This window comes from Babylonia areolata, chromosome 31, assembly GCF_041734735.1.
Source record: "Babylonia areolata isolate BAREFJ2019XMU chromosome 31, ASM4173473v1, whole genome shotgun sequence".
Classification (NCBI taxonomy): domain Eukaryota; kingdom Metazoa; phylum Mollusca; class Gastropoda; order Neogastropoda; family Buccinidae; genus Babylonia; species Babylonia areolata.
The window spans coordinates 2,356,060-2,369,546 of NC_134906.1; the positions used below are offsets into that span (position 1 = coordinate 2,356,060).

Here is a 13,487-nt window from a genome sequence, read left to right on the forward strand (position 1 = left end):
TGAACAGTAAGCGAAAGGGGATACATTTGGCAGGACAGATCACAGTCATACATTTTCATTCTGACTGAAAACATTGTGTGTCAAACCATTAGACTAGGTATGATTTAATCCAGGTAAAGCACAAGCGACTGAATGGTATAATGAACTAATCAAAAATTTACATGCTGAATAATCATGGAAACGATCAACCATCTTAAAAATTAAAACAAAATCTTTAATGGTCACAATATTTTATAAAACTTTGATGTGTGCATAACTGTTGTGTTTAGAGCAAAAAAAATCTGCTTTGAAAACACAAAATAGAAACGGACAATATATATACAAATGACAACAAAAATACAGATTTGCAAGAAACTAGCAACATGCATAATGAAAAATTCGTATTTGGTGTATTTTCAAAACACTTGGATGTGTGTGTGTGTGAATTTTTTTTTCAAACAACTTATGTCCAGGATCTTTCTCTCATTCAAAAAAAAAAAAAAAAAAAAAATCCATACACTTCATATCTTGGTGCTTCTTCTTTCTCTTTGTTGATACATATATAATGATTTTTATTGCTGCCCTGTCTTCTGTGTCCTCTCAACCCCCTTGCTAAACCAGTCATCCTGTTGCAGTGCTGCAAACCAAGTTGCCCACAGAAAACCCATCAAGTGATCAATGCCACCAGGAGGTCACACACCAGAGGAGGCCCTGCCCTGCCGCCGTCAGCCACACTTCTGGTGGGTCAGTGGGCACTGCTACGGTTCCTAACCTCCCTCCATCCACAGTCCCCATCAATCTTTGTTATAGACACCTGACCAGCGCATTTGGGTTTGTGCAAAGATCATGCATCTGCTTTTTTTTTCTTCTTTAATTTAAAGAAAAAACAAAAAACATCAAAATATTTTCTGCTACTTAATCTCCCTCCATCCACAGTCCCCATCAATCTTTGCTCTAAAAGCCTGACTAGCATGTTGGGTTTGTGTCAAGATCAGGCATCACCTCCTCTTTTTTTTTTCTTTTTTTTTTTCATTCTTACATATTTTCTGATGATTTTTATTGTTTTTTTATACTTCAAATTTCAGATGTGGTGAGGCATATGTGGATCTGTTGACACACTTTGACACCTTCAAATTGAAAACACCTCATTCTCACTGCCTGAGAGGTGTGAGTATCAATCAACTTTATCATTATCATTGTTATCATAATTATCAATAAAGTTTGCAATCTAAATTCACTGGCAGTGAAAGGAATTCATAATCTGCTGACACCAAAGACCTGATGTGAGTGGTTGCAGCTTCTAGTGATAATGTGTCCGACTAGGAAGTTAGCGTCTTTGCGTTCAAGTCCCATTTTCACATTAGATTTTTTATTCCACCCCTCCCTTTAGACCTTGAGTGGTGACATGGGTGCTAGCAATGTGGATGAAACAATAGCTGAGGTCCTGTGTACCGCATGCACTAAGTAAAAGTGTGTAAAAGAACCCATGGCAACAATACGGTTATTCCTGGCAAATTTCTGTTGAAAAAAGATATGAAAAAATAACACACCACAATATTGATGATAAAACAAATACTCTTGCAGACAGAAAAAAAGAAAAGAAAATATGGTTGGCATTGTGCTGTTGTGATGTGCCCTCCCTGGGGAAAGCAAAGAGTAGCCTGTTGCATCAAAAAGTAATACAATCATGGAAAAGAAGAACAAATAAATAATTAAAAAAAAACCCAAGAAAAAACAAAACAACTGATATCACAACTGTGATAACATTGAATAAAAAGGCCACAACTTAAAACACCTTTTATCTCTTTATTGTTTGGTTTTTTCTTTCTTTCTTTCTGTGTTCATGGGCTTAAACTCGTATTTCAAATTGACTTGAATCTAGACTTTAATGTATATGACTGGTTTTACCCTGCTATGGCGGTGGCTACATTTCATTTTTGGGGGTGGTTTGTGGATTAAATTTTGTATTTATTCATTTTTTGTACATGATTGTAGAGGATGAGAAGGACAATATTGATAATGAGATCCATGTAAGTTTTGATGCAATTTGATAAGAAACTGAACTCTCTACACTTCTTTTTTGTAACATATCCCAACATCCACAATGTCCGACACGCACATTTTGCAAAACAGAAACAGGGAGATCTACACATTTGAGTAATGCACAGCATTTGTACAGAACAAGGACAAGAGCAAAGCACCAGTTGTATGTTTTCAAAGAGAAAAAATAGAGAAGATAAAGTAAAATAATAAAAGGTACTTTAACTTAGTACACAAATCAATACATGAGAAACATTTCTATCCCATCTTACAATTTCAAACACCTTAAGATGAGTATAGGGGGAAGACTTTATTTGTTTCTGTTCTTTTTGTGTTTGAAGATTAACAGCAGTAAAGGTGTACAACTGACGGTTGGTTGAATACTTTTTTTTTTTTTTTTGGTGCTGCCCCATCATCTGCACCATTTCAGTGGCATTGCTCCCACGCTGCTCATTTAGATTCCCCCATACATGGCCACACCCAGGTTCATCCGTCACAGTTCCAGCATCGGCAGTCCGCAGGGAACCATCGATGTTAGGTCGCCAGGAGGCCACACTCCAGAGGAGACCCTGCACTGCTGCTGAGTCACTTCGGTGCTGTTAGTGGTGCCTGTTCTGATTCAACATACTTAGGACACCACCTACTAAGCCCCCTACTAACGACAATAATGGCTTAGTGGTTGAATAATTTCTACTTACAATATCAAATGAATAGGAAGGCAGTACATGTTTGAAATGTATGGCCTATAGTTATGCCAGTTTCACCGTTTTAAAGAATCGAGGGTGTTGTTTTTTAAGAATGTTTGAAATAAAGTTTGGTCCCATGTTATGTATGTAGATAATTTTTTTTTAAAGTTTTATGTATGTTTATGAAAGAAAAACTATTTTATGCTGACATTCTGTGCTGTCATGAGTTAAGTTTGAAGCCATAATAATCATTAAAAAAAAATTTAAAAAATGTGGCAAATGCAAAAGTTTAAATTTTTTAAACTGAAATATTCTGATTCTTTGTGTGGCATAGCTGAGATTAAAAATTTGATGAAAAGAAAAAAAGAAGTGAAAAATAACACTATCACCAGCACCACACACTTTTTTTTTCCATGTGCGTTACGCCAAAGTAATGAATGTTTACACGTATATAGTGTTTTTCATAAAACCAGATTGTTGTACATCAACGCTGGCATTTTCATAACAGTTTTGCACAGTTTGCTGGCATTTGGATTTTTGAAGATACCAGCATGAGATATACAGTCACATTGCCTTTTTTTTAAAAAAGTCTGCTCACAAAAAAACACAACTTTTATGTCTCAGAGCGTGTGTACATGTATAGTGATAGTTAATTCAAGCACAATTGTCTCTGATACTCATGGGGGAGAAGGGGGTGATGTGGGAAGAGAGAAAAGGTTTTGATTTAAATAAAAGAAAAGTTCTGATCAACCAGTATTGTTTTCAGTTTAAATTGAGATCACGGTTCAAAATGCCAACATTACCTTCAGTCATTCAATTAAAAAAAAAAATCAAAAAAAAAAATCACAATTGTCCAAAACTACTTTCACCAATGTCTTGCTCAGGTAATGATTATCTGAAGTTTCTATCAATGTTTATGTTGTTTGTGAAAAGTTTAAGAAAACTAAAAAGATGCAGACATGCAAAGGTTACGACAAACAGAGAAAACAACAAATGACAAAAAAAAAAAAAAAAAAAGACCACTTCCTTATTCATAGGAAACAGCTGGCCGATGGTGTCCTTAATTGGAAATCAATTGTTCACACAGGATAGCCCAACTTACTCCCAAGAAGGAAACAGGATTCATTTATATTCATCATCACATGTGGGACGGGCAACATGCACCACAACAGGAAACAGGAAGTTCACAGTAACTTGGAGAGGTGACTGGCACGTTCTTTGTGAAAGCAAGAAAATGATTATTCACACTTACCAACAGATGGATGGATTCATCCTCTTCTCTGTCTCAGCTTGAGATTTTTTAAAGTATTGATGTACTTCTTGCAATTGCCTATGACTCTGTAAAAAATTAATAACACATCTGCTCCAGCTCGAGAATTTCTAAAGCACATTTGTACTTCTTGTGTGTGCCTATGACTGACAAATTCTCTGGGGAAAGTAACACACCTGCTGTGTTGTTGTTTTTTTTTCGTTTTTTTTTCTTTTCTTTTTTTTCGTTTTTTTTTAATACTCTGCTCATAATGGGATGTAACTCTCCACTGACTCTGCTAGTAATGGGGAAATTTTTTCACTGACTTTCGACTCTCCCTGTAAACTGGAATCTTTTGTCAGTTGTGATCCTGGGCTGTTAACAACTTCCATGTTTAACTCTCTCCATACGAACGGCGAAAGAGACGACGTTAACAGCGTTTCACCCCAATAACCACCATCACAATATTACCAGCGGAAGGCTCTTACACTGAAGAGGTGAATGTTGACAAAGAACACCACAATACTAATGATGGAAGCTAAAGGTTGGGTCATTGAGACACCCACTGGACATCCGACGGGTCTGTGTAGAGGAGAAGAGAGGACTGGCCGTACTGAGTGAGTTAACCGTATCAAAGAGTGGGTTTTTCGAGCATGACTAATAGTATTGTTACCCTGCTATGTCAACAACCATACTCTAGTTTCCAGGGGTTCCACAAACCGGGAATTTTCTTCTTTCCATTAGCATTAGCAAGTCTGTACATCTGTTGACCCCGGAGATTGAAAAAAAATCTCCATCCTTAGCCCATCAGGTGCTGTGACTGAGATTTGAACTGTGGACGCTTGGATTTGAAAGTCAAGGCTTTAACCACTCTGCCGCTGTGGCCATCATTGTTTCAAGTTGAGCCAGGAAGTCCAGTTGTTTTGTTCTGACTCAGTGGGTGACAGTTTTCACACTTCCTCTGTTACAGATGATCTGCATGCATTTCAAAAAGAAAAGCTTACTTTGAAAAAAAAGAAGCGTTTTCACTCAATATATGAATGCGTGTTTTCACTCGTTATACTTTTTTTTTTATTTTTTTTTTTTTTTATCCCGGTTTGATTTTTTTCTTAACCATCATTTATTGAAGTTATTTCATGTCAAAATTGTTGTAAGAACACACAGTATGGCCTATGTAGTCGTTTAAGAAGGTGTCTTTCATTGGCAAAAGCAGACAAAAGCAAAAATGGTGAACAGTCTAATTATCTGTTGTTTATTCCCTGGCATAAAATGCACACACATACACACACACAGCAAAATATAACCATCTAGACTGGAACACAACAAAAACATAAAACTGAGAACAGCAACTTCACATTCATTTGGATGCACAATCAGTGGTATTTTCATTTGCTATTTTTCCACATAACAAATACATGAAATGAATATAACTGATACTGAATGCATTGATAAACAAGCCATGTGGTTACAAAAGTCATCAAAACAGTGATATGCTGGTTGCTGATTGTCTAATCAAATCTCGTCACAGGCGTCGTATGGAATTATTAGTTTGTTGACCTGAATTCAGTATATATATATATATATATATAAAAGAGAGAAAGACCCACAACCCACCTCACTGACAAGAAAAAGACCAACAACAAGAACATCCAGTACACACAAGGCTTCCTCGATACTACTTTACACTTTCAGAATGTTCTGAACGTTGTTGCTTCAAGCGCTGAAGTCGCATTCATGAAGACTAAACTTCAAGACCTCAACATTGCCAATGCAATCATCCCATAATGTTGTCTGATACACTGAAGCATCATTTCCACCTCAACAGAAAACACTGTGAAACTGTCCCTCATCTAAACTGACTTGGCTCAACAGCAGCCACTGACAAAACTACCCCATGTCTAAAACCGGTTATTCTGCTCCACTGCAAACACACAGCGCGGCAAGAAACATTCTTCTTTCTGCATTTGCCAGTGGCAACTCTTTGTTTCACTTGCATTTGCAAGTATCAGCTGTATGACCGTTTTTACCCCACCATCATGGCAGCCATAGGGAGTGATTGCTGGGTATGACTGTTTCCATAGCTCAGTGAACACCTACATGGATTACAGGATCTTTAACGTGCATCTTTGATGTCTGACATGTGTAGACACATGACGGTGGCTCAGGGAGCTGGTATGCACACACACTAACCTGCGAGATCAGAGAGATAAGAAAATTCTCCAAACTTAACCCACTGAGTGCAACCAGGGTTAGACCCTTGGGCCCTCAGACTGAAAATCTGATTCCAGCTACCTGGCTACCGTACCCATCAGCAACACACACTATTTTCTTATTCCACAAGACAAGAAAAAAAAAAGAAAGAAAAACCTACATGTGGACTTTATTCTCTTGAATTCCTGACAACAAGCAGTGCAACAATAAAGAATATATATCAATATACATATATCTTTTAAAATATGACAAGAAACTGCGTACATTTGAAGATAACTCTGATATTATCAATATTATCATAACATTCTATATCATCAATATATCATCTATACTCTGTTGTTGCATCATTCCTGTCACTGTGCTTTGATGCTTGTACAACAAAGGGAACAACAAAACTGGACAAACACAAGCCTGACAAACAGGCCTACAAGTCATGAAAGCAAACGTGATGAAAACTACCAACCAGACTAGTGCACTCTATACAACAAATCAAAAACTCCCCCCCACCCCCCACCCCCCGACTCCCATCCCCAATATAAAAAGGCCATTGTGCTTTTTCAGAGAGAAAAACCGCATTAACTAGAAAAACACAAGCTGGTGTACAATTGCAAAAAACAGAAGAAAAAAGAAAAAAAAAAATGGATGAGGTCAAAGTCCAGGTTCTTTCTGTGTGGCATGATTCTGATCAGTGAAAAATGTCAATACAATCATACACATTCGACTTTCATCGTCAACCTGTCACTATGAAGGATCAATAAAAACCTTCAAGGGGGGTAATTTTCTATTTCGGTATCCTAAACTTGAGGACCTTTTGAAACAAACATTTCAACACGAAGCAGGTATGGAAGAAATGACGTGTAACGTGTGTAATCCACCCATCTTTAACCCCTTCAATCCCAGGAGAGAAACAGTAGAAAGCGATGTTTAAAGCCCTAAATCAATGTCCACAACAATCAGCAAAAAAAAAAAAAAAAAAAAAAAATCCTGAGAAACTGGTCTGGAGATATACCTCTCAAGATCAATTGTGTGAATTTTCAGCCTTTGTTTAAGAGTTATTTCCCTCCTTCTGATGCTGCCCTGTTCTTGTTTTTGTTGCCCATTGTCCACCAGACCACACAGGGCAAAATCAGGACTGTCAAACCATACAAATGCTCAACCGCGTCAACACAAATCTTCTGATGCTGTCATCAGCGATGTCACTATGCATGTCCGTGATATGTACTATGGCACTGAAGGGGTTGAAATGGTGCGAAATGACATGAACACAAACTGACACTTGTTGACTCAAACCACCCTTTTTGTTTTTGATGACTTCAGATGCATAGTTACAATACCGTACAATATCACTTTTGGGGCATATATAAACTATAAGATTGGCTCTCACACTAGCACCGACTAAACTGAATGAACACATCATTACAGAAGATTTTGTAGACCTGGTAAGATGACTGCACATAACAGTATAACTACATTTGTTTCAAAATCAAGTACAAATAACCCTTGAAATAAGAGCTGAAAACTTACATACTTAAAAGTGGGGTCACAACATCTACCAATGGTAATGTTGCTTCAACTTTGAATGAAAACATTGCTGTCGCCATTTTGCACCCTGAGCATTGATTTATCCAGAACACCTGGTTGCTTCCTTCGGATACAGTCTGGGTATTTCTACACTTGCAGTGGGCGTGTTCAGTTTCGCTTTCTCAATCAGTTACATTCTCTCACTTGGAGCTTTTAGCTTGCTGGCTTTAGGCATCCCATTGTTCACCTCACCAGCATTTTCAAGAGGATCCAGCATGTTTTTTGATGACAGCGTGTACGTTTCATGTACAAAGCACGGCTCTGACAGTGAACTCAGCTGCTGTGTGGCTGGTCCACAGAGAATGCAGTACCCTTTGTATTGATGAGATGTTAAGTTTTAAAACATGTCTTTGGATTTAGGAGACCAAAGTAGGGCATTTGACACCCCCACCCTGTCCCCCTCCCCCCCGACTTTAAACAAGGCTTGTTTCTATTCCCAAAGCAATGAGGCCTGTTTGTGTTCTCAAAATGACGAGACCTCATTGCGTTGGTCCTGAAAACCCAACCACGTCATGTTTCAGTAAATCACAAGACAAAGTCCCTGACACATCATGGCTCACAGGTACTGGCCTCTCCATGTCATGCCTTCCCTCACACCCTCACTTCCTCCTCTCAGCACTCCAAAACAAAAACCATATACATATATATATATATATCTCTGTATCACTGATCTGAACAATTTGCTAGAGATCATCGACAACAACACCACAGACCATAAAACCTGACCTGGCCTCCCTGATACATTCCAAAAACCACAGTACACAAAGTGGATAAATGGTTGAACGCTGGCACATTTTTACTGGTCACCCTTTTTTCTTTCTTTTTTTTCTCAAATGTGAGAATGGGAAAAACCCAAAAACTATTTAAAGAAAAAAAGGCAACTAAGGTAAAACAATTTTCTGAATAATACAGAAACATTCAGTCAAACTCCATAACAAAAATAACCACACCAAAACTACTTGATTTTGCCTTTGGTTACTGACTGATGAAAGTCACAAGAAACAAAACTGTACTGTACCCAGCTGATGATTAAGGAGGGAAAAAAAGAGAACAAATGCACACACACAGAAAAAAAAAAAACCCAAGAGGCAAGGCCTTCACGACTCACATGTGCATAACCATTTAATCGATGAAGGAATTATGGAACAGAAAAACAAGATTTCATATTTTCTTTTCTTTTTTCTTCTTTTTTTTTTTTAAAACCCAGTACATGTACCTTCAAGCTTTTCCTGTCATCATAGTAAGCCGTGGTATGACCTTGACCTTTATCACTGACAGTGAATTTCAACAGGGTTCACGCTGTCACCACCGCCAGTCGTTAAGACAAGGCTGATGAACATCTAATAATGGGACAGGCGCTCTATTGAGCTTTCCATGTTTTTGCCAAATAATGACCTTGACCTTTGACCTCTCATTCTGCTCCTCTTGTCATCATAGAGGGAATGCTGGAAATGGTTTTATGCATAGCTACCAGTTTGGTTCTTGTACTACATGAAAGTGCTTGAGGAGAAATTTACGTTACACACACACACGTGCGCGCGCATACACACAACCTGAGACCAGGTCACTACATAGGCTCACTTTACACTCGTGTGTCAAAAATCGGCATAAATTTAAAAACATCTTCCTCTTCTCTTGCCCCTCCCTGGATCAGTTAATATTCAGCTATTTAATTGAACACTGATGATATCCAGATTGTGCAGTATTGCAGGACGTGTATATGCACACACATTACATACACGTTCCCTAAACCTCATAAACACACACATACATGCTAACATAAAAGTCTTTAGCTTAACAGCACCTGTTTGTACTGACTTCACATCCCTTTAAATCTTTGATGTAAAGAAATGCCAAATGAAAAGCATCACAGCAGAAATACTGTTCTTTCTGTTGCCAAACACTTTTCAAACTTCAATAGGTTTCTGATGCTTTTTCCTCCATTGCGACATGTCAGTGCATTTGCACTAAGTTCAGGACTAAGCAAAGACAAATGATGACAAACATTACCATACAGGGGCATGTCAAAGACCTGCTAGAAAGGATTTAGATATGTGTCAATATTTGTTACACTGGCTTAAATCCTTATACACACTAAAACAGAGTCTAATACAACTCAAACAATATGCTCCAGCTGACCAGTAATACAGTACTCCTTGGTCAAATAACTAAATCTAACACCTTGGCTGAATCAGTTTAATGATACAATACAAACCAAGTAACTATTCTACCGTAATATTATTACATATGATATGTCATGGTTAACAAGTTTAATTCACAATGGTTGACAAATTTTTCGATATGCCAAAAGTCTTACGCCATGGCTGACCAATTCAATATGCTGAAAGTTGACCAATTTTTATGATACATGATGTTTTTACTAATCTAATGGTAGGCCATGGTTTCCCAGTGTAATATGTCCTGGGTCACCAAATGAGGGATACTTGATCAGTTTGATGATACACCATGGTGAAGACCATGTCAAGATGCTAAACTGCTGGTTGAAGAAAAAGGAGGATTCAAAATGTTTTGCTTAATTCAGTGCTGCCTACCCCCCTTTTCAAGTTCTAGGGACACACATCTTAAAAACCAGGGACAAAGCCTGATTTCCAGGGACACCTCTCATGACGATGAGCATCGTGAATTTTGGTGTGTTTTTTATGCTTCTCGGTCGACACATGGCGAGTGATTTCGTCCCGTCCTCCTGAACCGATGGAAAACTCGCAGGCACAAATTTCACAACAAGCGTAAGTGTCTGTCTTGCTGCGCTTAATAAATGGCCATGTCTCGGTGTACTTCGCAATAAAAGTTTAATGCCGTTTTGCTTTCTTCTTCGATGTAGATTCGCACTCCTTGCTGCTTCGCTTCAACGCCATTATTTCAGTCTCTCTCGAAAGTTCCACATCGGCCTATACGCGTGCGCGCTGGTCACACTTTTGGCGGTGTGGCCATAGTCAGTCGATGCGTATTCGCCTAAAGACTTTTTCCCGGGACACGAAACCGAAAAGTGGATTCCCGGGATGGACTGTATGTTTTCATTGTTTTCCGGGACAAATACCCGTACCCCGGGACGGTAGGCAGCCCTGTTAATTCTTTCGCTGCCAAGTTCAGAGATGCCAACCCCTATCAAGTGTTTTAGGAACTATCAGGAAACTTGGTAGGAATACTCGGAATCCGAGCCACATCAGCAAACGTACATTTTACCTAGAAGGCATACAAACACTTGGGCCTACCTGCAACACGGTGTAACTGCTACGATTAAGCTGAGCCGTCCACTCAGTGCTGTTTCAATGTTCACTTCAATCTCAATGGAGGGAGGAAGGCTGAACAATTTCCTTGTGTAGGAAAGTTGCCTGAGGCTGTCAAGCTTTGTCATAATGTAAAAAAATGTTTAACATGACCCCTCATGTTGAATAAAGTGGCCTATGCCAGTGAGCTGTTTTAGTCAACTGAAGTCACGAATGGTGGCAAAGGAGTTAAAAATATGATCACTCTGTTCAAACTGTTCTTCAGAGGTGGTCCACATATTTTTTGTCATGGTTATTTTTACTTTCGATAACAGAGTTATCTGTAGAAGTGATGATGATTATTTCATTGTTCACATCATTACAAACTCAGAGATAACATCAATGATGATGATCACAATTAAATGATGCCCCTTTCTTTGCCCTGATGGTTACTGAATTAATTTTTTCAATGTCAACCTTTACCCTTCCCGTATCATTCCCTGAAAATGTCCCTACTTCACTTCAACATTTCATTTAAACATTTTGATTATCTGGAAAAAAAGAGGAAAAAAAAGAAGAAAAATCAAGTGCCTTTCTGCACATGAACACTCCAATCCCACCCTTCAAGATTTTGGCACTTACATATCCTGGGGAGGAAAAAAAAAAAGGACATAAATCAACTCAAGAACACTTCACACCAAAATGGCACATTGTTGTAATTATTCTGCAAATGGGTCTCTGCAAATGTCATTGCAGGCTACGACACACAACCAACAGACCAGGAGAAATCTGGTGAACAGTTTGTCTGTGTGGCGCCCGAATGACTCTTCAAAGAGTGAAGGGAAAATGAGAAGAAGAAAAAGAAGAAGGGGAAGAAGATATACTCAATGTGCAAGGGAAGAAAATGAAGAAAAAAACCCAAACAAACACCAGAAGGTAAGAAAAGCAAGCAGGTGGGGTTGTGGGTGGTGGTGAGTGCTATGGGAACCAAACTCCAAATAAAAACGATCGATTCTTCTCCAATCGTACCATATAACTGACACTGACAGACTTAAAATCGAAAGTGTTCCAGTGTTAACTGCGTTTTCTTCCAACAGCTGTGCAAGTCTTAAAACCCACTTCCCCATTCTCTCCTGTTTAATGAAACTGTGTGATATATTTTTCCCCAGCTGCTTTGGATTAAACAGTCAAAACAACAACAAAAAAAGTACTTTACTTCTTTTCATCAAATATACACAAATCAGTTCCAAGTTTTCCTCCCCTTTGATAGATTATGAGTGTTTTATTTGTTGGTTTCCTTTATTGGATTAAAATAAAGGAATCTGTATTTCCCACATACTGTGATATGACCCATAGTCTCCGATCACCTTGCTGGCTCATAACAATACAGTTTTGTTCTTCTTTGGAAAAAAAAAAAAAAAAAGGAAGAAGAAAAATAAAACAGAGACTATTTTCTCCTCCTACGTTGTCAAATTCACGGGTGGGAGTGACTGATTTCTGTAATACTGACAAACCCCTTTACCAAAGTGCAAGTGTCTAAATTCAGAAATACAGTAAAATATGGAGGGAAAAAAAAAAGAAACAAAAACCAAACCAACTATAAAAATGGAAACAACACCCAAAATGCCAACAAGGAAATTTGTAATAATAGTGAAAAACTCCCATCCATGGAAATTTTGTTGAATTTGAGACAGGTTCCACATATAAACAGTGCCCCATGAAAAAAGAAGAAGAAAAAACAAAAAAACCAGCCGCCGTGGCGAAGTGGTTAGCGTCGCGGACTGACGGCTGGGAGGACGCGGGTTCGAATCCCAGCGGAGGTGGGTTTTTCGGCCCGTGGCCGGCTCCTACCCAGAGTTGAGTGTGCTGTGGGCTTAAATGGGGAGACTGGGACCACACAGTCGAGCGTCATCCACTTCAAGGATGCGTCTTTGGGTGTGTTGCTCTAATTACCTGACCAACACTGCAAGTGTCTGTATCTCTCAACCTGGTTAACGCCGGGATATCATTATGACAGGAAGCGTAGAGTACAGCCTTGTCACGCAGTCCCAAACCAAAATGGACCTCCATAGCAACATCGTCATCATCATCGTCCTCCTCCTCCTTCTTCATCGTCATCAATATAAACAAAATAGTCTCAAAGTCTGTGGCCTTTCATGCCCTGCTCTCATGGTGACCTCAGTTTCGATACCCCTCCACTTCCGTGCTTGGGGTGAGTCCTGTCAATGTCGTCAGTGTCGGCAGATTCATGGGGGGCTGTTGTTTGAGGGACGTGGTGGCGGTCTCCACTCTGGGAGGGACGCTCACTCAGTCTGGCTCCGCGACTAAGCCATTATTGTCAGTAGGGGGCTTAGTAGGTGGTGTCCTAAGTACGTTAAAAAACAGAAAAGGCACCACTGAACACCACCGAAGTGACTCAGCAGCAGTGCAGGGTCTCTTCTGGTGTGTGGCCTCCTGGCGACCTAACATCGATGGTTCCCTGTGGACTGCCGACGCTGGAACTGCGAAGGACGA

The 13,487-nt window shown here is 39.1% G+C and overlaps 1 long non-coding RNA gene across 1 annotated transcript; it reads left to right on the plus strand.

Moving 5' to 3' along the window:
- Positions 1-426: 426 nt before the first annotated feature.
- Positions 427-13,434, plus strand: LOC143275946 (uncharacterized). The gene is made up of 3 exons (XR_013053486.1): positions 427-719; positions 1,065-1,146; positions 2,450-13,434. It is a non-coding gene; the product is annotated as an uncharacterized LOC143275946 (long non-coding RNA).
- The last annotated feature ends 53 nt before the right edge of the window (positions 13,435-13,487 follow it).